The sequence below is a fragment of the Sciurus vulgaris genome (genome assembly GCF_902686455.1).
Source record: "Sciurus vulgaris genome assembly, chromosome: 11".
Classification (NCBI taxonomy): domain Eukaryota; kingdom Metazoa; phylum Chordata; class Mammalia; order Rodentia; family Sciuridae; genus Sciurus; species Sciurus vulgaris.
The window spans coordinates 56,060,205-56,087,604 of NC_136472.1; the positions used below are offsets into that span (position 1 = coordinate 56,060,205).

At 32.3% G+C, this 27,400-nt stretch overlaps 1 protein-coding gene across 40 annotated transcripts in view; it reads left to right on the forward strand.

Moving 5' to 3' along the window:
* The window catches only part of SOX6 (SRY-box transcription factor 6), a 551,842-nt gene that overhangs the window by 43,234 nt on the left and 481,208 nt on the right, over window positions 1-27,400 (forward strand). The gene's annotated exons all lie outside the window — the stretch shown is intronic.

Sequence of the window (27,400 nt, forward strand, 5' to 3'; positions counted from 1 at the left end):
ACAGTCTGCCTTTCTGGGAGAATATTTAGCAGATGGAAGCTTTATAAATTTCTAGGTGGTAGCAAAGAAGGTTTCCAGGTGAATCCCAAAACAATTGGTTTATAAAGACAGTGGATTGGAGAATTGAGAATAAATTATTTGATATCTTAAAGTCTTTACCAGCAAACAGTTTATAAAACTGTCCAAGTTCTTTTATGACCACTGCTCAGAAAATTATTCTTTCAGGGTATTTCTTCCTGCTTTAGTTCCAGAGGCCATTTACATGATGTCAAAACATCTGGTTAAGTCAGGAGTATTCTCAGAGTTTCTTGATAGTTGAAAATTTTGTGTAAAAAAAAATCTTAGATGTTGGCTAATTTTTGAAATTGTGGTTTGACTTTTGAAGGACAGAGGCAGCATCTGAAATTTAACAGGAGTCTTTAATTGACTGAGCTAATTATGTCACTAAGTTGGCCTTAATAAGTCCTTATGATTTAGCTTTAAAAGGACTTACCAGATATCCTTATCACCCAAAATGTAAGATGATACTTTGATCTTAAAAAGGAACATTTCTTGTGCTACATAAAGCAGGAATACTTCCATGACCTTGTAATATCTAATGATGATAATATTACTGATATTTTGATTATAATCAATAAAATAATGATAATGTTGCTAATATATTTATAATTATAAAGGTAAAATTTTCAGGTGAGAAATGAGGCTATTTGAAATAGACATCTAAGAGAACTATAGGTAAACCAAGGGTAATTACAGAATGGTAAATTAAAGCATCATGGAATTTTATGTTTAGTTTAACTCTTGTGTAGAGATTGACAGATATACATTTAAGTCATAAGAGGCTTCACACAAGAAGGGAAAGGAAAGGAAGTAAGCTTGGACAAGAATACACCAGGGATATTCGGGGCTGGTGTATAGTCAAGAAGAAATCTGAATGTGGAAATGGGTTTACTGGATACATTTAATGAGTAGTAAATTTTCCAGAGGGGAATTTAGGGTGTGAAGTAGGGAGAAAAAGAAATACAGATAAATTGGAGAAGAATCAGGGTTTAAGGAAGGATAATAGAGTGATACAGACATTATTGCCTTACATTCATATATGACCACATGACCCAGGTGATCCTACACTATGTGCAATCAGAAAAGTGAGAAATTACACTTCATTTATGTATGATCAATCAAAATGTATAAATGCATTCTACTGTCATGTGCAACTAATTAGAACAAATTTTAAAATTAATTTCAAAAGAGTTTGGCATATGCAATACATATGCCATATGGAAAAGCTTCTTACCTTACTTTGCCTGTCTTCACACTTCACGTGGACATATATACAGAAACTTTAATTGCACTCAGGACACCTTGACACGTTTGATGATAACATTTTCCAGTATTAAAGGGAAGTTGGGATGGAAAGATGAAATTTTATGAAAAATGATATTAATATTTACTAGCGCAAACAGGTAAATGGAAACATTGCATTCTGAGAATATCAGAAATTCTAGGACTCTGAAGCTTGGAAACATTTAACTGATGTTGAAAATATATGTGGAAGTCAAGTTATAGTATGTAAGAATAATGAAAAGTCAGAGTAAAGTTAGAAATTCTTGGTATGAAATTACCTAACTTGAGCTCAAAAGTAGTCTTCGCTGAGACCTTTAGATTATTATATTATTGGTTTACAGAATAAAATTTGTATGCATTCTATACTTTATCAATTAACTTCCTATGCTTTTCATTAAAACAGTTGAAGAACAATGATGTTTAAATATCAGCAGCAATTTGAATAAAGATAAATTTATGATCAGGATAAAATGTTTTTTGCTAAAAACAAAACCATATTACATGACTTGAATTCTGGATATTTCATTAATCTGAAATATTAAATATCTTAATCAATATAGAAAATGTCGCAGATGTTTGTATAAGGTTCAAAACTTATGTTTCTGTGTACAACTCAGTGATTATTTTTGAACCATACCTACAAAAAGGATGCTATAATTACACTTTAATTGTATTTGAATACTTGGGCCAAAAGAAATCGTGGAGTACTTTTAGTAAGAGGAGGTGTGAAAAATATGATGGTTTTTGAGAGAAAAGCTAGTTAGGATAGCATACAGGTATTTTTAAGAACATTTAACCATTTACTATAGTTTTCAGCCATATTTCCATTTATTTCAGCCAGATTTAATTTATGGACAGAGGATGGTGTTGATTTGAGAATGTGTAATACCAGTGCTTTTGATTTTTTCCTTTCTTGTTTTAAGCTATAGCTGTAATGAATTTTTGATAATTATGACTGAGTAATATCCCCAGCCATTCTGGCTATTTGAATGTATTACAAGTGATCTGTTTCTAGTGATGATTATATATTCATTTAAGGACCTTTTGTTAGATGCTTGTGGTAGAAGAAGATCAATAGAATATAATTAAGAGCTATGGTATTCTTTTAAGTCCTCATTCTGAATCAATGATAATAAGCCTTTATTGTCTTTTACATAAAAGTACAAATATAAAAACCCAGAAGTGGTATGTCAGTTTTTACAATCAAGATATCATGATCAGAATCTTGAGAAGTATTTATATTTAGAAAACTCATGGATATAGAATTACCAAAACATATTATTAGACTATTGGTAAATATGAACTTGTTCATAATTTTATCTAACTATTCAAAGGCACATAGTGGAAAATATTTCTGCTTATTAATATTTTCATCATATCTCTACTTTTTAAAGTGATTTAATTTTCAGAGAAATTAAATTCTTTGGTAAAAATTTTTGTGTTAAGACTTTATATGTAATAATAGTGATAATAACACATTTTATTTAAGAAACACTTAAATGCTTAAATTACTCATCATACCTGAGCAAAAATAATTTAAAAAAGAAATAATTATAGTTATCTTGGTAGATGATCAGCTAATTAGTGGTAATTTAGATTCAATAAGTGTACACACTGAAGGATTTAATAAGTTTTCATAACTTTGTTAAGTTCCTAATGTATAAATTTAAAAATTCTTTTCCTTTTCAGATTGTTGAATTTTTAATGTTATTGAGACCATAGATTCTATTTGTTTATTTGTTTACTTGTCTATTTATTTTTAGTTGTGAATTTTGCAAATTGTTCTGGTTAGTATATGATTGAGATAGAGATGTTTTCTGTTTTAGATACTTCCATGTGAAACAGTCTAAAAAGTAATCCTTTACATCTTTTAGGCAGTCAATGACCTTATCTTTTGCCAAAATCAAATGACATTCAATACTGATACTATGGAGAGAAGATTCAAAATAGACACCTAATTATAATTACTTTTCCCCACATCATTATATCCCTACGTGCAGAACAACTGATTTTTAAAAGATACAACTGCTGAATTTGGGCAGATTTTTTCCTTTGCTCATCTCTCTCTTCTTCTTCCTGTTTTCATCACATGTAGAATTTATTGGAATAGTTCAGACTGACCTCTTTCTTGAAAGATTTAGTTTCAATTCTAATGGTTTATAAGGAACTAGCAGAAGCACAAAAGGAAGTGAATGTTTATGATTGCTTCATATTTTCAGAAATCCTTAACATTTGTGATACAGTTCAATTGTTAAGAGAATAAGGATAGTTTTAGGTTATTTTGGGGGAATCATTATAAAGACTTCAACCAAGCGCTAATTAGCTTCTACAGATACTGCTTTTAAATAAAATCAAATGTGAACAAAATGAAGACAGGTATTATGTCTTCTTAACTATTCTGACCCTGTATGCAGTATCATACCTGGCACTTAGTAGATATTCAATTGTTGTTGAAAAAAAATCCTAAGTTGATTGGACAAAGTTATTTTGTTGTGATCTTTCTTTCTTTCTTTCATTCTTTTTCATGGTGGCTGAGAAGCAAATGAGTGAGAGGAAAGAGTGGAGGGTCTCAGTAACCCCTTCAAGGCACTTCCCCCAGTGACCTAACTTTCTTCCACTAGGCCCCACCTCTCAAAGGATCTACCACTTCCCAATAGTACCACAGGTTGGTGATCAAGTCTTCAACACACGGCCTTTGGGGGGACACTGAAGATCCATTTCAAAACAGGTGCTAATCTATGTTAAAGGTCCTAGGATCCATGCCCCTTTGAAGACATGTTTACAACTGAAAGAGATCGGTCCTAGATTGTAGTTATTTACAAACTTCAGTATTGAAGTTAATATTGTTTCAAGTGTCCTCCTTTCACAGCTAGATTAGTTACTAGAAGGAAAGATACAGAGAAAGAAAATATTTTTGAGGATGATAAATATCTGAGCTTAAAGTCTAGATTTCAATTCTTTTGTTGATACTGATCTTTAATAACTACTCTTTTTACTAAGAAATTTAATAATTATCATTATATAAAATCATCCCCATGGTAAACAAATTATTTCTCAATTTCCTATCTATGAGAGATTTTTATTTTCTTCAAGATAGATATTATACAATATCATTTAAATTTTTCCAAAAATGGGACTGTCACATACCTGTGATATTTACCAAGTCAACCTTAACCTTAATTTTCGAAAAATGTATGCATGGCTAAATCAAGTTAATTAACATATACATTATCCTATACACTTATCATTTATTTGTGGTGAGAACACTTAAAATCTACCCTTTCAAACAATTTTCAAGTATAAAATACATGTTTTTAACTACAGTAACCATGTTGTATGATTGAACTTATTCCTTCTGCCTAAATGAAACTTTGTATCCTTTGAACAACATCTCTCCAATGCCTCCTTCATTTTAACGGTGTCTTTCAAAAAGCAGAAATTTTTAATTTTGATGAAGTCCATTTTTTTCTTTTATGGTGTATATTTTTGAGAGATCTTTTATCTAATCCAAAACTAGAAAGATTTTCTCATACATTTCATTTTAGAGCTTTATAGTTTTTAATTTTATATTTAAACCTATGGTTCATTTTAGTTTTTTTATGGGTATGATAGTGTGAGTGATAGGTTAAGGTTTCTTTTTAAAATTTTTTTTGGTATGAGGAACTTTAGTCATTTACAAATATCTTTTGAAAAAACTGAAAGTTTAAAAACTTACCATTAGGGTTCCCCTCATAGTTACTGTTTCTAGCATTATTCATACCTTTGGTAGATTTCCATCTAGTATTATTTTTCTAACATTTCTTGTAGTACATGTCTGCTGCTGAAGAAGTCTCTCCAAATTTTTATCTGTTTGAAAAACATCTTTTTTTGTCTTTATGTTAGAAAGATACTTTTGCTAGGTTTAGGATTTTAAGTTGATAATTTTTATTTTTTCAGTATTTTAAAGATGTTGCTTCATGGTCTTTGGACTTGCATAACTTCTCATGAAGAGTCTGCTATCATCCTCAGTTTTGTTGGTCCAAATATATATCAGGTGATATGTATTAGCTACCCCTCTGGCTGCTTTTAAGATGTTCTCTTTATAGTTGTTTGGTAATAATTTGATTATGATTTACCCATGTCCTTTTTATATATTTTCTTTTTCTTTATTCTGCCTGGACTTTGAGGTTCTTGGTTTTGTGAGTTCATTGTTTTATTTGAATTTGGAAAGCTTTGTCTGTATTCTTCACTTGCTTTCTCATCTTTTTTAGGTCTCATATTTTTAAGTTAGACTTGATGCTGTCTTTTATTTTCTCTCAGTGTTTCAGCTATAATCATTTCTATTGCTATATCTTCAAGTTCTGTTAATCTAATATAGTGTGTTTCTCATTTCTGAAAATATTTTCTTCCTTTCTAGAAGTTCTGTGTCTTTACATTTTCCATTTTCTTCTTAACATATTTGTTTTTCTCTATATTTTCGAACATATGGAACACATTTTAATAGCTGTTTTAACATTCTTATCTTCTAATTTTATCATCTCTGTCATTTCTGGGTCTGTTTCTATTGATCGATTTTTCTCCTGGTCATGGGTCATATTTTCTTGCTACTGTAAGATTTTTTTAAAAAGCTCTTTAAAAATTATTGTGGTAATATTCACATAACACAAATTCACCATTTCAGCAATTTAAAGTGCATAATTCAGTAGCATTTAGTACATTCATAATGTACAACCATTACCATTATCTAGTTCCAGAACACTTTCTCCACCTCAAAATAAAACTGATAATAAGGTATACTGCAGAGAGAAAGAAGGTATGGAAGTGGCAAAAAATCTATTGAGGTCATCACTCTGTAAGGACAAAATTGCTATATCGAATCAAGTGTGTCACTTTATAATAATTCTCATGGCTTCTGTGAAGAGGAAATGAAATAGACACCTCGAAGGTTTTCTGGTAGATCCATTTACTTTCATAAAGAAAACAATGGCATTGGCTTTCTTACTATGAACAATCCTGGTAAAATGGATGCCTTCTCAGGTGTTACGATATTTCTATCTTTGGAAAAGTGATTGAATTGGAACATTGGACAGAAGGGAAAAGCTTCATTTTCTTGTGGCACAAAACATTTTCTCTTCAGGATCTGATCTGAATGCTACTAAAGCACTAGGAACTCCAGCCTGGCCTTATCTATGTTCATGCAAAACACCTTAATAAATTTGTGATACTTGTTTTAATAAGTGTTATTGCACTGGTTCAAGGTCAGATATTGGGTGAAGGAGCAGAATTTTCATGGGATTTCAGGTTAATGACTCCAGAGTGTGAGATCAAATTTGTTCCCCAGGAGATAGGCAGTGCCACCCAGCTAGTTGAAATCATTGGCAGTAGATAAGCTTCCAGTGACAAGTGGAACCCTCAAACTGGATTAGAAAAAAAACTTTAACCATACAAGTGATCAAAGAAGTCTTACAATATTCAGATGAAAATAAATATCTAGAAGAGGCAACAGGGTAGCTAATGCCATTTGTCAGTGGACCACTGGAAGTCATTAAAGCTCTTTAAAAATCTGTTTCTTAAGGCAATCATCTATGTTTAGAGGTGCCATTACAGAACAAAAGAGATCTTATAGGAACCGTTTAGGGTGGAACCACAAATTTAGAGGTTATTGCTAGGATAGGAAAATTTCATAGTTTTTAAAAATATAAGTAAAGCTCCAGTGATTAATATGTATAAAAAGTTACATGTATAAAAGTAGAATATGATCTGTAGAATTTCAGATTTGTTTTTAGTAATTATTTATCTGAACTCATTGGTCTAGTTTTTTTTTTTTTAGTCAATATTTGGCTAACAATACAATACTTTTCTTGTGTTATTTATACCATTTCCTTCATTTATATAATATTCTTAGCCTATAAACAAAAATCATTTTTTGTTTTGTTTTTGGTGGTGCTGGGAATTCAACTCAGGGCCTTGTACCTGCTAAGCAGGCACTCTTCTACCACTGAGCTATATTTCCAGCCCCCAGTAATCAGTTTTTAAAAGGAAAAGCTTCTATGCAAACCTATTCCTGAAATTATTTTCATAAAATTTTGTTCTGTCTTACCTAGGAATAATTTATAAAAATAACTCAATGAACCTTGCAGTCAAAGATAAAAGTGGGGAGGGATCATAGACAAGAAAATAAGGAAAGGTATGATAGATCTTTTTCTTCTCCTCCAAGCTATTGGAGTAAAAGTGATGGGAAACAACCCTTCATTTAAAAAAGGATGCATCTCACTACCAACTACAAATTGGAGCCTTATTTATTTTATCTTTTCAATTATTAGTTTTCTATTTTAAATTATCTACTAAATAGTGTAGACCATGATATAGGAACATCAACTGATCCTACAAATTGCCCATTCATTTGTTTTCCTAGAATTTTCTAAGCTAATAATACATATTACTGTTGATAGTTTAAAAATTGAAACTCTCAAAGATTTAAGAAGCATCCTACAACATACATTTGCATTTTACATGAGATTTCTATTTTTTACCTGAAACATAGCAACTTTTCCTTTATAACTATATAGCTACATAATAAAATATAGAACTCAAAAGTTTTATGATCACCTCCATAATTCACTTCTTTAAAAATTTAAAGGTAAAGAAATTAAGTCCCAATTCTAATCTATCACAAGAAGAGGTAAAAGATAATCTAAAGTAGTGACAGCTTTTAATTATCGTATTTATTTGCTATTATAACATTCAATTCACATTTGGGAATTACCGTAAAAATAACTTACAGCTATTTTCAATATGATTCTATTGTTTCAAGAAAATACAGTAAGAAAGACTTCCATTACTTTTTTAAAAAGGCAAATTTTAGATTACCATGTTAACTCAATGTTTTTTACTTTGCTGACATATAAACACTGCCCAATAAAAATGGCTTTTCTGATTAATAAACACAAACTTTGTACTTTTAAAGCAGTCACTCTCCATTTTTCCCTCCTTTCAGCCCCTGGCAATAACTAACCTTTTTCTCTGTACAAATTTGCCTATTTTGGATAGTTCATATAAATGGAATGTTTTTTAGGCTTATCCATGCTGTTGCATGTATCAATCCTTTATTCTTATAGATGAATAATATTCCATATATTCTGCAGTTTTTTTTTATCTAGTCATCTGTTGTTGGAAATGGATTGTTTCCACCTTTTGGTTGCTATGAATAGTGCTGTTGTGACATTTCTGTATACCTTTGTGTTTGAACACCAGCTTTGATTCTTGGGAATATACCTATAAATAGAATTGCTGGGTCACTTGATAATTTCATGTTTAACTTTTTGAGGAAGTGCCCTATTGTTTCCTACAGTGGATGCATCTTTTACATTTCCATCAGCAATGTATGAGGGTTCCAATTTCTGTCCCAGGGGGTATTAAGTGGTATCTCATTGTAGTTTTGACTTGCATTTTCCTAATAAATAATGATGTTGAACATCTTTACATGTGCTAGTAGGTCATTTGTATATTTTCTTTGGGAAATGACTAAATCTTGCCCATTACATTTTTTTTTTTTTGTATTTCATTATTGAATTGTTGGAATTGTGTGTGTGTGTGTGTGTGTGTGTGTGTGTGTATCATTCTTTGATGCAAAAATGTTTTAAATTTTAAGTTTAGTGTATTTCTTTTTCTTTTGTTACTTGTGCTTTTGTTGTTGTATCTAAGAAATCATTGCTAAATCAGAGGCCACTATGATTTACCCATATGCTTTCTTCTAAGAGTTCTATGGCTTTAATTCTTACATTTAGGACTTCGATATATTTTGAGGAGTTTTTTATTTTTTGTATTTGGTATTAATACAAGAATCTTTTGCATGTGGACATTCAGTTTTCCAAGTACCTTTCATTGAAAAGATTATTCTTTCCTCATTGAATGAGACCTTTCTTCACAATCAGTTGACCATAGTATTATTTCTAGACTCTTATTTATATTCCATTGATCTATATGTATGTCCCATATTGTTTTGATTATGTAACTTTATGGCAAATTTTGAAATTAGAAAGTGTCAGTATTACAGTTTAAGTCTTCTTCAGGATAGTTTTGACTTTTCAGTGCTCTTTGCAATTTTATATGAATTTTACAGTCAGCTTGTCTATTTCTTTTAAAAAGGCCAGTGGATTTTAAAAAAATATTTTTTAACTCATACATGAAAACAAAAGTTGGACATATTAGTGGAATACCATTTGATGTTTCAATACATTTATACATTTTATAATATTCAAATCAGGTTAAACATACTTATCTCCTTAAAAAATTTTCAAAGTTTTTTCTTCTAATTTTTTGAAATGTATAGTCCATTGCTGTTATTTATAGTTACCCCACCACTATCATTGGGATTTGGTAGGAATTACATTGAATCTGTTCTTTTGTTTTGTTTTTGTGGTACTGGAGATTGAACCCAGGACCTCACACATGTGACTAGAGAACTGCATCTCCAACCCTACATCTGTAGGTCTATTTGGGAAATTGTTGCCTTCCTAACAATATTAAACCCACCATTTTGGAACACAGGTGCCTTTCCATTTATTTAGGTCCTCTTAAATTTTAGCATTATTTTGTAAAGCCTATAGCTTTTGATTGGATGATAAACATTGTGAATTTTATGATGTTGGATGTTAGATTTTGTTTTATTCCTGTAAATAGCATTATGACATATCTGGCATAGGTTTAAGTTACTTGGAATCAGTTAGCAAGATGTCCTTTTAAACTTTGCTAGTGAGGTAACATGTACTAGGAAAAATTTAGGCCCACTACTTGGTGAAACATTTCTCATGGCTTTCCTAAATGCCTGTGTATTTTGAGGTCTTTTTAGTGTGACTGATAGGATCATGAAGTTCTTAGCTGTGTGAATGTCATACGGTTTTCAACCCATTACTTTTCAAACTTTTTTTTTCCCATATAGCCTATGTACAAATATCAATTCAGTCAGACTGAACAGGACCACCTCCATGGATCTCTGAGTTGCTTTCCCTGGGCAATTTCTCCTATTTTTAGTGTTTTTTTTTTTTTTTTTCCTATTAATTCAACCCTCTTGGTCTCTTTGATCTTCAATGTCTGCTTTTTCAACTCAGCTAGACTTCTAGGCTCTGTTGGGAACTCCTGCCTGTCTGTACAGTGGCCTGAAATCTCTCGGCGAAGCTGTAGGCTCACCTCATTTATTTCACTTTTCTTAGGGATCACAATCCTGCATTGCCTATTGCTCAATTTCTGAAACAATAGTTTCATATATTTTAACTGGGTTTCTATTCATTTAAGACTTGAAGGCAATTCAGTTCTTGTTACTTTATTGTGATCAGAAAAAGTTGTGAATCATCACATCAAACAAAAGTCAAATTGAACTTTCATTAATATAAAATGAAGAGAACATCTAAATTCTTTTGCAGAGTGGCTGGCTGAATTTTGGTATGCTTTCCTTTAATAGATTTATTTTAGAATTTTTACACATTTTTAATGCTAGTTGTTAGTTATTAATGAAAATGTTACATGTCATTTCAAATTAAATACTAGCTCAATCCCACAGTATATATCCATAATACTAAGATTTTTAAAAAAAGAGGAATTCAGGGGCTGGGGATATAGCTCAATTGGTAGAGTGCTTGCCTTGCATGCACAAGGCCCTGGGATTGATCCCCAGCACCAAAAAAAAAAAAAAAAAGGAATTCAACAATAAAAGTGTATCATTCTAATGGAATAGATGATAGATATTTCTGGCATGTGGAATGGGAAATATGAACTAAAAGTCTCTGTATTCCAATTTCTTTGTTACTAAAATTAAGATAATAAATTTGTATTAAGTGCAGTGTGTGTGAGTGTGTGTCTGTGTGTCTGTGTGTATACAGTATTGTTTTGAATAGAGCCAGGCATATACTAAGTATATTATTATCTTAATCATTTTTCTTACATGAGGAAGTGTGGAGGGGATTAGGTTCTGAGATTTAGGACATTAAAATTTATGTAATTTAATATCAAAATATGTTTGGATGTAATAATTTTGAATATCTTTGGCATTAAGACTGAACCTCTAGTTTGTGCTAGGAGTACTGAGCTCAACAAAGAATGTCAGTCCTTTGTACAAACAGAGAAACAACATGTATCCCATTTGTTTACAATAAAAAAAAAAATCAAAAAAAAAAAAAAAAAGAATGTCAGTCCTGTAGAACTTATACATTAAGGTAGCAAACTTTTTCCTCTTCAATCTGCAATGTCATTGGGACCATCAATACTGAGAACTGAAAGGAAATGAAGCTGATATGTTTACTGGTTTAGAAATAAAAATCTCTACATCATTCACATTTCCATTTTAAACAGAGACTCAAATAGTTGATGTGTTAAACTCTGAGGGTTATATTCCAGTTAAACTTTGGACAAAAACATGGTAATATGTACTATTCTACACAGTAAATGTATTCCTAAAAGTGGCATAGTCATTTCTATTTTGGTCAGTAAAATTCAGCTTCTAAGGTTAGTATGGAAGAACAAACTACTAAAAAGAAATGGTTTTTAAGATAAAGTTCCTTAATAATGTAGATTGTCTGGCATGTTAGTGGTTGCTCAGTTAATTTCTACTTAATTAACTTAAAAAAATTGTTCTTATGGCAGAGTGTGTGGGTTTGTGTGTATGTGTGTGTGTACTATTCTTGCTTTGGAGATAAAATACTATTTTTTTTTCAGAAGTGGAGTTAGTAGATTAACTATGAGTAATGTAAATATTAGCCATCATTTACCAGTTACTGGTCCCTGAGGCTGAAAAAGGAAACAGCCCACGACATTAATTACAGACTTCAAAATAAAATGTTTGTTGAACAAACTTTCAAATTCTAATGACGCAAAGCATAGGGGTGCATAAGAAATGTTTTTATTCATGTTATGTTAGAATTGGATAATATTTCTGTTTTAGCTCAGCAGAATTTAAATGGAACCATATAACTGATTTTGAAGTCACCTTGATTTACTGTTTCACTAATAATTGGAGTTATTAAAATTCTTAGTCTTATTACTGATTAAAGTGCTCAAAAATTCTTATCTTGCTGAACTCTGTAGAATAGGTTTGTTTTGGGAGGTTTTGTGAATCAACAGTTTAACTTTAGTTTCATAGAAATTTGTGAAGTCGTGTTTTATACCATTATTTTTACAACTAACACCACAAAATAATCATGCTTCTATAATCAGCAGAATTTGTAAATGGTACATTCGACTATGTGAGGTTATTACATATGAATGGAGAGAGATGTTATTTCAATGATATGTTTTTATTACTAGCTTCTGTTTTATTAAGGATAATGAAAACCTTGTGTCTGGGCCTGTGAACAAAACTAATGTGACCTTTGATGTGACCCACCTGTTAGGCTTTCACAATCGATAATAGTCTCCTCATGTGAGGGTGATCTGGAGAGCAATAAAATGCCAGCTAGATGAAAATAACATTTGCAAATTTAAATTGCAGAAATTGAAATATGTTTGGATCAGGTCCTGGATGAAAATAATAAAAACAACTTATCTAACCAAATATTTTGAGAAAAGAAGATATTAACAATGACTGACTCATAGTACCTTTTTCAGGAAGAATTTTTGCTTAGTTATATGCTTGTCTACTAGGTTCCTGTCTGGTAAAATAAGTGATTTCCTAAATCAGAATTTGGCAATTTTTACAACTAGAAAGGCATGATAACTGGTGCCTGGATTAGGAATTTCCAATGGTTGCACTTATAGGAAATTAAACTTTTTTTTTGTCATTTAAAACCAAATATTTAAAAGATCAATCATGCTTCAAAAAAGAAACAAAGAAGGATGAAGCAGTCTTGTTTGATTCTTGGGGCATAGATATAAATAATGGCTTTCCTTGTTAGACCGTATCTGCCCTTGATTTACCTGAAGAGTAGTCTGCCAGCTAAAGAATTATATCAATTTTGCAGATCGATTTAGAGATACTATCATCTGGTAGACATTTTCAACAGTTTGCAAAAAAAGTTTTTTTTATCATATCCAATCTTAGAACGATCCTAGTGATGATCTTGTCAGTGAGTCAACATCAGTGTCTCAAAACTAAAATGTGAATCTATTACTATTTCCCTTTAATATTCAGGTCAAATCCTATCATTATGAAATCACATTATGAATTGTGACCTAGGTTAAAGATAATCTCTAAGTAGTCATATTCAGCTTAACACTTGTGCATAAACTTTTCTCTCTTTGGCAATTACATGGTCATTACCATGCCCATAGCTTTGTGGATTATGGTTTCATTGATAGGATGAAAGGGGGTGGTGTCAAAGCTCCAGTTTAAGGTGTGATGGATAAAGTTTTGTTAAGGTCTCATGCTTAGCTCTTGGAACAATTGCTATCAACACCAGTAGAGACCTTCCTCAGAGCTATAGAGATGTGAGGGTCAAAAGGTTGATTTGTTCTTGAAGGCCCCATATAGAACTCAATGCATATTTTCTTTAGAAACTCAAGTGTGATAACCCAGTGCTCAGTTATGCTATGAGTGGACTGGCATAGAATTCTAACCACTATTGGTATCAGTATTTCTATAGAAAGTTGCATTCTAAGTTCTAAAGAACTTTTGGAATAAGTCCATTTGTGTCTTGGGGACTTCTAATACTCACAAGGTGATAGAATTATATTATTCTAAGTTGGAGTGACCTTCAAAGTCATCTATTTCTTTTTTTAATTTAAAAAATATTTTTATTTGTTCTTTTTAGATATACATGATGATGTATTTTGACATATCATATATACATGGAGTATAAATTTCCATTTTTGTGGTTATATATGATGTGGATTTATACTAGTTGTGTATTCATATATGAACACAGGAAAGTTATGTCTGATTCATTCTTCTGTCTTTCCCATTCCCATCCTCCTTCTCCCCCCTGTCCAATCTGGTGAACCTCCACTCCTTCCACCACACTATTGTGAGTCAGCATGTCAGAGAAAACATATGACTTTTGGTTTTTTTGGGTTTGGCATAGTCCACTTAGCATGATAATCTCCAGTTTGATTCATTTACCGGTGAATGCCATAATTTCATTCTTCTTTATGACTGAGTAATATTCCATTGTACATATGTACCACCTTTTCTTTATCCATTCATCTGTTGAAGGGCACCTAGGTTGGTTCCATAGCTTGGCTATTGTGAGGTGAGCTGATATAAACATTGATATGGCCATATCAGTATAGTATGCTGATTATGCTGATTTTAAGTACTTTGGGTATATGCTGAGGAGTGGGGATAACTGGGTGAAATGGCGGATCCATTCCAAGTTTTCTGAGGAATCTCCATAGTGCTTTTCAGAGTGGTTGCACCAATTTGCAGTCCCACCAACAATGTATGAGTATACCTTTTTTGCCACATCCTTGCTAACATTTATTGTTACTTGTATTTTTTATTTTTGAGAGGTGGAACTGGGGATTTAACTCAAGGGCACTTAGTCACTGAGTCCTATTTTGTATTTTATTTACAGACAGGGTCTTGCTGAGTTGCTTAGCACCTTGCTTTTGCTGAGGCTGGCTTTGGGCTTGCGATCCTCCTGCCTCAGCCTCCAGAGCTGCTGGAATTACAGGCATGTGCCACAGTGCCTGGTTTGTTACTTGTCCCGATAACTGCCAGTTTGACTGGAATGAGATGAATCTCAGTGTAGTTTTGATTTGCATTTCTGTAATTGCTAGTGATGTTGAACACTTTTTCATATATTTGTCATTCAATTGTATTCCTTCTGTGAAGTATCTATTCAGTTCCTTTGGTCACTTATTGATTGGTTATTTTTTTTTTTATTTATTTTTTTTTTTAGTTAAGTTTTTTGAGTTCTCTATATATACTAGAGTTAGTGCTCTATTTGAGGTGCAGGTAGCAAAGATTTTCTCCCATTCTGTAGGCTCTTTGTTCACATTCTTGATTGTTTCATTTGCTGTGAAGAAGCTTTTTAGTTTGATACCATTCCATTTTTTGATTCTTGATTTTACTGTTTGTGCTTTAGGAGCCTTGTTGAGGAATTTAGCTCTTAAGCCAACATGAAGTTGGGCCTACTTTTTCTTCTAGTAGGTACTGGGTGAAAGACCTCTACAATGAAAACTACACAACTCTAAAGAAAGAAATTGAAGAAGACCTTAGAAGATGGAAAGAGCTCCCATGCTTTTGGAAAGGCAGAATTAATATTGTTAAGATGGCCATACTACCAAAAGTTCTATACAGATTTAATGCAATTCCTATTAAGGTTTTGATGATGTTCTTCATAGAAATAGAAAAAGCAGTCATGAAATTCATTTGGAAAAATAAGAGGCCTAGAATAGCCAAAGCAAGAAAGAAAAGTGAGAAAAGTAAAGTAGGAGGCATCACAATACCAGATCATAAATTATACTACAGAGCTATAGTAACAAAACCAGCATGGTATTAGCACTGAAACAGACATGAAGACCAATGGTGCAGAACAGAAGACAGAGACAAACCCACATAAATGCAGTTATCTCACACTAGACAAAGGCACTATCAACACACGTTGGAAAGATAGCCTCTTTAACAAATGGTGCTGGGAAAACTGTGAATCCATATGTAACAAAATGAAATTAGACCCTTATCTGTCATCCTGCACATAGCTCAAAGTGGATCAAGGACCTAGCCATTAGACTGAAGTTATCTATTTTGATTTTATTTTCAGAATTCTAGAAGAAACACTAGTCCAGTTTAGTTGGAAAAATATGATTCCATCAAAATGGATCTTTAAAACATTTTAAAGATCAGTGTTATTTGTAACTTTATTTCTTTTAAGTTCCAAGATTCTAGGTTTTTAAAATTTTCATAGTTCTGTGATGTACAGGCCTAAGAATTAATCATTTGAGAATTTTCTGAGGCTTTCTGTTCATCATTAACCAATATTCTATTATCTGTAGATTGAAAGATGAATGCTTTTATATTGTGTTAGACTTATTGCTTCTGCCTTGTTGTTCTATTAACTATTTAGTGTAGTGTTAAAAATATCTTACAGTGGCAAATCATTGCTTTAAATGTCCAGTTATTGGTCCTGAATTGATGAATTTTTTAAGTTCCCAATTTTGTGTTCCTCTCTACATTTGTGTGCTTTAGATCCATAGGTTGGTAGGTTTTGTTAAAGTGGACAATGTCAGAACATGTGTTCAATGCATGTAGTATTATTGGTTTTAAAAAAATCATCAGGGATATCTTTGTTTGGAACTATGCATCATGTTTGTGTGTGATTTCTTTCCCCTTGATATTCAATTGGATCATTGTGAGAAAAGTATGTTTATTTTAATAAATGACATATGAACAAATTCATTGTTACCACATAACAAGGTAATTATTCCAGTATATGGCTACTTCCCTTTTAGTATTTATAATTTTTCTTGTTACCTCTTTCTTCTGCTCAAACATGTCCTCTAGTAAGACAAAATGAAAAGTTGTGGATATTATTCTTATACTTGAAGATGAAATTTCACATTTTCACTGAGGGTATAATACTATCATTAAAACTTTTCTCACTTTAAACATCTTTAGTTTGGAGTGAAAAATGTAGCAACTATTTGCTGCTGCTGAAAAAAGGAGTGTCAAGGAGGAGGTAATAGGTGACTTTCACCTTTGATCTCTTCAGAATTCAAATTTTAGAATGCCATGCAAGAAGCAAGATTGTTTTAATTTTAATTGAGTTTTCTATTAGTTCTCTGTCTTACCTAATTTTTAGTTTTCCAGTTACCATAGTCACCTATTATCTTAATCTCACAGGCTAAATTATGCCAAAATATGAAAGATATATTCATTTAGTTTTAAATATTATGTTTCCATTGCAAGGTACTGATATTATATACTTTTGATTTATGTTGAACATTTTTATGATTTTTTCCTGAATGAATATAATCAGTATGCTAAGTATTATGTTTTAAACAGATGTCAATCAATCTGTAATTTTGTGTCTAAGTATTTTTTTGATGATACAGGACATCAATATTAAATGAAATTTTAATTCAGTGATTTCATTTTCTTGAAAATATTTCTATCAGAATTTCACATTATACTTCTGTTATGCTGAACATGATAAAATGTTCTCTTTCCTGTGTTGTATATTTACTGCAGCAATCACCAAAACATTCAAAAGTTTTAATTTAAATTGAAATGTTCCTCCATAAAATAAGCAGAATATCTCACCTGTGGAGGATGATTACACTTTGTAAGTTTAAGACTTGTAATTCACAACTCAGCTTTGCAAGCCCAGTGCTTCAAAGCATTGGTATAAGATGCTTCAAAAAATATCTGAGACATTTTGGACTTTGCCATTGTACCACTGAGACTATAATTTGATTTTGAGGCTGCATTTTATTTGGGGCTTACATTATGTCTGGTCTGTTTTTATAAAGCAATTTTACTTCATTTACTCCAGAATATATGTTATTTTAAAAGATTTTTAAATCATGATATAGTGGACATGTTGTAAGTAGGGTTGCATAATTGAGATTTAGTTAAGGAGGCTATATAAACCCTGAATTGCCTTTTACTAGAAAGTAAGCTATTTACTATTATATATAATTATACATAGGTCACCAGAATTGAAAATGTGTTACAGAACTGAGCAAAGTTTTAGAATTTTTGAGCATTGAATTTACAGCCCAGTGCAGATAAAATTAGTCACAAGATTTTGAGACATTTTGCTTTGTCTCATTTCTTGATCATATAATGTATTAAGAAACTAAACAGCAAAATAAATAGACTAGTGACCTTTTTTTAATATGAAGAGGAAGCATATAAATATCCTATTTTGTTGGAATAAGAATCCTAAACCAAGCTTCTTCAGGCAGTAAAATGCTAGCAAAGAATGACTATAACATAAAACAGATATCAAAGATAGATAAATAAGAAAGAAAATGGCGAAATCCCCTCCACTTTCTAAAGTGGAGATTATTCCTAGTTTTATTCCTATTTAAGACAAAGATGACAAAGCTTAACTCTTACTTATTATAGAGAATAGGCAGATATTTAGATTCTATATGTATGTGACAAAAAAAAAAAATCAAAAGAAACACTGGATATCATGAGGAAAAAAACCTTAAAAATAAAATTAGAATCTAGTACTTATGTAAAACAATGTAGTAGCTAAACTGGAAAACCATGTTTTGTTATCACATCTCCAGAAAGAAAAAAAATCAAAGGAAATCTAGAAAAATCATTAGAGATTATGAATTAATTCATATTAATATAGACTAAAAATGTAACTTTAATTTGGAAAGATCAAGGCTGAAAGTAGTTATGATTGAAATATAAGTATTTTATTAAAGGTCTACTTACTGGGAAGATGAATTTAGTTATCATATGTTACAACCCCAGTTGCCCCTGGTTTATGTAGAAGCTTTTCAGTACAGCTTAGAGTGTAGATTTTTAATTCAGAAGACCTGGATTTATATCCAGATTCCAACATTTAATAGCTGTATGACCTTAAACCTCAAGTTTCCTCATTTTAAAAATAGGAATTTAATCTTTATCCCAGGAGGTCAATATGTATATAAGTAAAATTTAACTAGTTATGATATGAGTGAAAATACAATGGCACATGTAGAACTCAATAAATTTTAAATTGAATTAGAATATATTCCCATATCTTATCTTAAACTAATATTCATTTTTAAAAATCACATATATATTTTGTATAGGTCCATTCTTACTGCTTATTTTCAAGTGAAATGGGGACTTTTTATAGTAGATAATTATTTGCTGAAAGATATTAGGAGAAATAGTGTAGAGAGAGCTGAGATAGGGTACGCTTTCCCCCTCTTAGTGTTGGCATCTTTAATTGGTGTTTGTAGTGTTGCAGAGCCTCACCACCCTCCTTGCATTCTTTGCCTATATCTCCCTTAGTTTTTGGCATCAGAAGTTTGGTATGGCTTACATTGAAGCACCTTAAATCAGGCTATCTGTGTTGTGATCTGGTCATCTCTGCTTCATTTCCTTTACCTCAGGCAGTGTCTTAAGAGATTAGATTATAGACAAGATGGTCTGTCTGCATGTTTCTTCCTTACTGAGTTCACTTTACCTGCAGTGTTTCTCTGTGTGGAACTGGGATATTTTTCACAGGAATATTCCTTTCCATACTAGTTCTGTTGTTTCTAATGGTCCTAAATCATATCACTTTAATTAAGGGATAATTTGAAGATATCCTTTCAGATTGTGGTACTTATTTTGGGGGAAATTTATTCTTGCTTGAAGTTTGTTTGTTTGTTTTTGATACCAGGAATTGAACCCAGGTGTACTTAACACTGAGCCACAACTCAAGTCCTTTTTTAAAAATTTGAGACAGGGCCTTGCTAAGTTGCTGAAGTTGACTTTAAATTTTCTATCTGTCCACCTCAGCCTCTTGAGCTGCTCTTGTTTGAAGTTTGAGGAGGTTTTTTGTCAATTTGTAGTATTCTCCCTTCTTCTCTTATGTCAGTGTATTTGGTGGACAGCCTCATTTTGTGCTTTGAACTTATATTTTATTGCTTTAGTGAATGTTCTCCCACTTCCCATTTTCATTCTTTTTGGTTATTTTCAAGGGAGAAATGTTAGAAAAGAAAAACTGCTTTTATTTCATCTGTTAGTTACTTTTCCATCAGTACAACAAAATACCTGAGATAATTAACTTATAAAGGGAAAAGATTTACTTTGTGTCACATTTTTGGAGATTTCAGTCTATGATAAATTAACCCCATTGTTTTTGGGTTCATAGTAGTAACACATCATGGCAGGAGCATGTGGTGGAGCAAAACCATTCACCTCATCAAACCAGGAAGCAAAAGAGAAAAATGACCCCTCATTTTGAATGAATTCTGGGATTCCACAATTCCATTTGGGACTCATGCCTAATAACCTAAGAGTCTCCCACAATGCCCCTCCTCCTAAAGCTCTGCCGCACCTTCCAATTGCCTCCACCTTGGGGATAAGCTTTTAGCATATGGACCTTTGGGGAACAATTAATAGCCAAACTATAGTGCCATCTGTAGCCAGAATTCTGAAATGTCATTTAAAAAATATTTATAAATATATTCTCTAGTCCTTTAAAATCAAACATTTCCTAAAATTAATTGAGTATCCATGTGTTAAGCCTTGTTCAAAGAACTTCATAATACTATAGTCTCTTTTAATACTAAAAAATCCAATATTATCTTTTTAAAAGATCAGATGTCTGAGATTCAGGGAAGTTAACACACAGTAATAGAGCTAGAATTAGAACCATATCTTTCTGACTCCAAGTCTTAGTTTTTTTTATCTACGTCATCTAGTCTTTGTAAAATCATGAATTTTGAATAATTGATATTTCTATATCATTTTATAGTCATATTTTTCCATTTCCAGCTTTTTGCTAGTTTAAATTTAATAAATGTGTCAGCATTTATTTTTTTCACACATATAAGTAATAATAATAATCATATGTCATAGGTTTACTTTGATTTTTTATGTCGGGATATGCATAGTCACACACTCTACTAGTAAAAATTTTCTCCACTTTGGGTTATCTGTCAAAGGGACCAGTGGACTCTTGGTCCAAATACCATCAACTTAAATAATCTATGGATGCCTGAGAATGAATAAGATAATATTTCTGATATACATTGTTTATGCATCAATTGAGTCAATTCTGACTTAACCTGCCATGTGATTTGACATTCTGAATTGCAGGAAAATATACAAAGCCACGTTAGTTAAATATAGCTTAGTCATACTATTGGACAATTATAAGTGATTAGCTACATAGCAACATTTGGGGACAAACAGGTGGAGGTTAATGAGAATAGTTAGGCCCAGGTTGGGTGAACTTGAACTAACTGCTACTTTTCTTCTCCTGCCTAGGTAAATATTGGCCTATTTTTCCTTTTCTTTCTTTCTCTTCTTTCCTCTTCTTTTTCTCCTTCTCCTCTTCTTTGCCTCCCTTTTTCCCCATTGTGTGTGAGAGTTAACAGTCTTCCAGTACGCCCGAACAAATTAGTACGGAACACTCAGACAGGCTTAATCAGAAGTACTAGGCTGTATTACGTAGAGGTTTGCATTTTCTTCAGTGGCAATCTTGCTGTCTGGCTTGGAGGCTTGCTTGGATTTCTGTTGGGGATATAGCTCAGTTGGTAGAGTGCTTTCCTAGCATGCACAAGGCCCGGGTTTGATCCCCAGTGCCACTAAAAAAATAAAAAAAAAAAAGTAAAGATTCAACTTTCTGTTGCAAGTACTAATATCCTATGGAGCTTCTACAACTGTGACTATTACTTATCTGATGGTTAGGCAGTTTTCTGAAGGCATAATTATGTATTTAATGTTTAAAATTTTTGAATTAAAAAAACAATAACTTAGAAGCTACAATGCTACTATAGCATGTTAATATTTCAAATAGAGTTAAAATTGTAGAAACTGGCACATGATCTGGAGTCCGAGGGATGTGAAAATGACTGTTCAAATGAGTTGAGGGCAACCCATTCAAGGGCACCTGGGATGATATGGTTTCTAGATTTTAAAAAGCACTTGATGTCCATAAGCTACAAGTCTCAAAACAGGCACTGTTGTAAGTACATGGTAGTATTTAGGAAGCTTAAACAAAACAAAACAAAACTGGGTGTATACATTTTAAAGAAAAGGGAAAGACCCTAGTGCTTTTCTTATGGCTTGTGAAATCAGTCTAAAAGCTTTCCCCTGAGGCAGCCTATTCTTGTAAGTGCTCTTGCCCAGAGCAGTGCTATCAATTTCTCTTCTTATTTTCCAGTTCCTTGAGTTCTCATTCACATACCTCCTCATTGTTGTGCTCATTACCGTCTTTCTATAAGCCTATTGTCATAGATAATTCTCTTTTTCACTACTCTTACACTTTTGTTTCTTATTGAAGGCTTTTATACCAATACAGGCTTTATACAAAGACTGATCTCATGTTAAGTTAATGCTTATAACTTGACAGAGAAAAACAGTATGTGAGTGTGAGGTGGGAGTAAGAGCAAGTCACATAGTCACATAGTCACATAGTCACATAATCCTGGACTGGGACCCCACCCCTCAACTCTCCCTTCTCACACCCTCTGAATAACTTTGAACAAATGTTACTTTCTCTGATCTTCAATTTTCTGAAAGATGAGACTAATGCCTCCCCTAGAGGTTTGGTATGAGGTTTAAGTGAGATAACTTACGTAAAGTACAGCTAGTTCAGTGGTTAGGTTGTGATAAATATGGTGCATTGTACTATTGATCATAATCACTGATTCCTTATAGATGAAGTGTACTTCTTCTTCCTCATTGACTTTGGGTCTTTCCATGTAATTTCTGAGCAGAAAATTTTAGAAGTATTGCAGTTTTTCATCAGGCCTTTTATTCCTGTGCCCTCTTGTTATGAGAATGGCATGTTTCAGACATGGGATGTATCCTCAAACCAGGATCCAGAATGGGAAGACCAATGGAGTAGACTTGATATGGCTCACAGCCTACAGACACAGAAGCTGACCTGCATCCACCAATTTGAGCTGGGAAATAGATATTTGTTGTTGCGAGTCACTGAGACTTTGAGATTGTTATGTGGCATGATACTGCTTCTTTTACCAGTTTTTTTATTTGTCAACTTTGCTGCAGTCACAGAGAATTCCAAAGTCTCAGTGGCTTACAACAACAAACATTCATTTCTTAGTCATGGGCTAACTGCCTTTTCAATCTGTGATCTAGGTTGAAGGAGCAATCCCTATCTGGGCCATATTGTTCTCATAGCAGAGTCCAGGAATACAAAAGCCTTAACAAAACAATGCATGTGACATCTTCTCATATTCTATTGGCCATGCCATGCATACAAGTATGGGAGTAGGATAGGGAAATATACTCTCTCTACTGGGAGGCAGTAGAAGTCACATGGCAAAGTATGGCAACATACAGTTGAGAACATAATACAACATACCACAGTAGGCTTTCAACACATGTTAGATTCTTTTTGTCTTCAGCACTTCTCTTCTCATTCCAGGAATACTGAGCAGGTACAAAAGGTGAAGAAACTTGGGAGAGCTAAATTAACTTAATTTCACCCATAGTAGAAATATTAAATAATTTTTTCAAAGCAGGTGAGGGTAAGCAACAAAGAAGAGTAAAGAAAATGTTCAATATCAGAAAGTGGGTCAAATCCATCCAGACTATGTATGATTTCCAGAAATCTCCAGGGGCACCTTTTCATCTTAGAAATGCAATTTTATGATGTCAGGTTTCCAGCATTCTAAAATGAAATGGTGATGGTAGTGATCCTTTCTGTTTGACTAATTGCCTAGGTTGATTTTTTTCCCCTCCTTGGCACTCTGAGAATTTTTATGAGCCTCTTTAAAGTAACTGAGATGCTGGACAGGATGTTTGTAACAAACAGGTGATATATGCAGTCTAGTTGTTGTTGCCTCTGAGTGTAAAGTCCCTTTGGCTACTGGAATGTCTCTGGATTGGCATTCACTGTCTTAGAGCATAATAGTTCACTTTAAAAGTATTTTATCTACCATATAACCTGCAAAAGTTCAGTTTCCCTACATTTATGCATATCAATGGGAATCAGAGCATCTTAGTATATATTTGGGGAGAAACTTGAAAACTTGATAGAATTAAGAGCCTCCACATTCCTTAATACCACACTTCAATTCATTCTATGACCTTAATTTGTCTTGTTTTATGTCTCTGTTTCTTGTCAATTTAAAACTGAGTCTTATTTCAAGAAAACTTGGTAAAGGAAAAGATGCACTTATATTCAAATAAATTAGAACCTTTTAAATTATATCACATCATGAAATTTGGAAAATAAGTTTTCTTTAAGAAGTTTATTCATTAAATAGAGCTTGGAGGACATAGTTAATAGTTGGATTTTTATCCTAACCACTGGAAATGAAAGTTCATTTATGTTATTTCTCCTCATTGATCCTCATTTTCTCAGTATCTGGCAAGTGGGATAGTAATGGCCTTCTCTTCCTTTTCTTCCTGAGACAAGTACTAGTAGATTTGAAAGAACTTTGTCTTCAGAAGAAAGGTAAAACAGGAATTCTGTTAGTGGTCTAAATATAAAAAGGAAGTCTAATAAGATGTGAAAAATATGCCTTGGATAATGAATTTACTTTTCTATCCAGCTTTTGAGGGATAATGACATCTAATGAAGAAATTAATTCAAGAAATAGAGATTTTTGGAAAGACAAATTTTGGAAAGGCAAATACACTTTTTGCCATGGAACATGATTATTGAAGAATTTACTGTTGTGTTTTTAAAAATAATTAAAAGGATACAAGCACAACTTATTTAAGAGGTGTAAAATTTGTTTTTTAAAACAGTTACCAGTGATTAAATTGGACAAGCTATATGATATGATGTAGCACATATTTCTGTTGATCCATCATTGAAATGTGTTCATATTAATTTCTCGGCTATTATTTTTCCAGATGAAGTTGGGTTGCATAAAGAGTTTCCATATTTAAATGCAGTAGACATATTACAAATTCCTAGCACACTTCTAGGCTTTATAGGGGAAATTGAAATGGGCAAGACAAGTCTTCTCTCCTCAATGAGCTGATAGCCTAGTGAAGGAGACAACAGATAGTATATGTAAAGCAAAATTTATGTGTCTATGAAAAATATAAAGTCCATGCTGTCATATATATTAAGGAATGAAATATTTACTTCAGAGGAAGAATTTTACCTCTCAAGAGGACTTTGTGGTAGAGGTAGAGAGAAATGACATTCCATTTGTTTTGAAGAAAGAACACAAAGAAATGCCCTGGTGGAAGGAAAATACAATTAATTTTTGAAAACACAGGGAACAGGCCAATTTGACTGAAAGACTGGCTGTGTTCAAAATGGTAAAGCTGCAAAGAAAATTGTTGCTAGATTCATGAAAACTTTTAATGGGATAGTGAAGATTTCAGGGTTTGTGATGTAGGATGCAGTGGGGTAAAGCAGATTTTTAGGCTAGTAGTAATATGATCACCTCAGTATTTAAGGAAGATTATGGATAGGGTGAGCAATGAAGTGACAGGAGAAGAAATTGGAGTAGAGGTATCAATTAGGCTGTTTAGAAGTTCAGATGAGAGGAAATACAGGGTTAATCAAGAGTAGAGTGAGAGAATAGGAAACAGTTAAAAAATATGAGAATTATCTTGGAAATGACATGAATAATTATAAACTTTTTATTTGAAAATGAATTAGCAATAGATTATTTTTCAGTCTCAAGATGCATTTTATAAATATAATTTAGAGGATTTGGTAACAAGTTATCTAGGAATAATTTTAATGTGCTATTTAAAACAATTCAGTCATAATGGTGATTATTTTCATTTTCCTTCATCTTTTTTGATGCCTGTGTATCTGATGTGGCCATGAGTTTAAGTCCTAGTATTGCAGGCATAATATAAATGGGTGTAAAATGTATAGGTTAAATATATAGGAGTATTGAAGCTAGGTTGTTGATATGTCTGACTCTTCCTAAATTCATGTGTGAATGTAAAAGCACTATTTTGCATGATTAGAACATAGAACTTATTTTCAAAGTATTTTAATTCTGTCATTATATCCAATTCTCACAATTACTTGGACACAATAAATGTTATATATAATCTATTTTTTAAGTCTGAGGAATCTGAGAAATGGTAAGATTATGTGACATTTTAGAGGTTAGGCAGTTAGCTAGTAGCAGAGAAAAGAGAGTGTACTTCTTTGGACTGTTAGTCACATTTATATACCAATACTACTCTGCTTGTAGCAAAGTTTTCCTTTGGTCTTAGTTTTAGTAAAATAACTCTGCATTGATATCCCAGATAACAACTCTGTTGCCTCTAATTCATTAAAAGAACACAACAGTATAATAATAATATATTTCCTGACTTAAATTTTTTTTACTGATAGTTTGCAGTCTTACATCATTTAAACATCATTAAACATTTAATTAAACATTTAATGATGTTTACATTAAAAAAATCTTAAATGTGCCTATAAGAATGTAAACTCTCATATTTGAGTCCCATCATTTTTTGTTTGTAGAACAAGAATTATGCCTTAATATCAACTGGCTTTTTGATTTTCTGTAGTGTTCTAGGGGTGTTCTTATTGGAATCACAATTCTGGGTATTGCCTGACCTCAACTATATACTGTCTTTTCCCATAATTTCTAGGTTGTTTTAGGTTTGTGATTCTTTTTTACTCTATCCAATACATGGATCTTTCCCCTTGTATTGTTGTTTTTTATACCCACTATTCCTCTCACTTGTGTTTATCTTAAAGTTCCATGATTTTAGTTTCTTTTTGTCATTTTCATTTTTGGTTATCTTCTTCTGCCATGTGCCCATGCACATTTTCCTGGTCTGGAATAAAAAATACTACCAGATGCCATCAGGATACCTCTGAGCATGAAGTTGTATAAGTGCTTTCTTTTTTTTTTTTTTTTTTCCTGCCAATTTTTCCCTAACAAAGTAGTGTTTCCATTGAGTTTGTCTTTTAGTGTGTAGAATGTTTCTTTGCTTTCCTTAGGTTGTCTCATTGCTTCCTTCTTATGTGCTTCCTTTTCAGAGTGCATTGCTTTGAAGTACTGACTTAGTTGGTACTGGCATTGAGACTATTGATTTTGCTTACAGTAACTCCAGAGTCATCCTGTTTTTCTGGGTTCAGATTAGTCAGGCACTAAATGAAAAAGTACGGTTTCGGTTATTTTGTTATCTTTCTTATTCATAACCAGTACTTTAATTTACTTGAATTTGTACATTCAGGAGTAAGTGGTCTCTAAGACTCTCCACTGAAAGTTGTCAGATTTTCCTGTGTCCCAGTATGTCATTAATTTTTCACAGTTACTCTGATCCAAAAGAAATACCTAGCATATCATTTTATTACATGGTTGGAATCAAGCAACTTAAATATTTATGTACTAATAATATAGCACTTTGAAAAATAATTCAGATAAATTGAAAGCAAAACCACTAATTTTATTCTTCAATAATCACTAATACTAATGCTGTGTATTCACTACTGGGCAGTGTGTACTTTTCAAATACTAAAAAAGAATTGGACATTGCTACCTCATATCCATTCCACATTCATTTTAG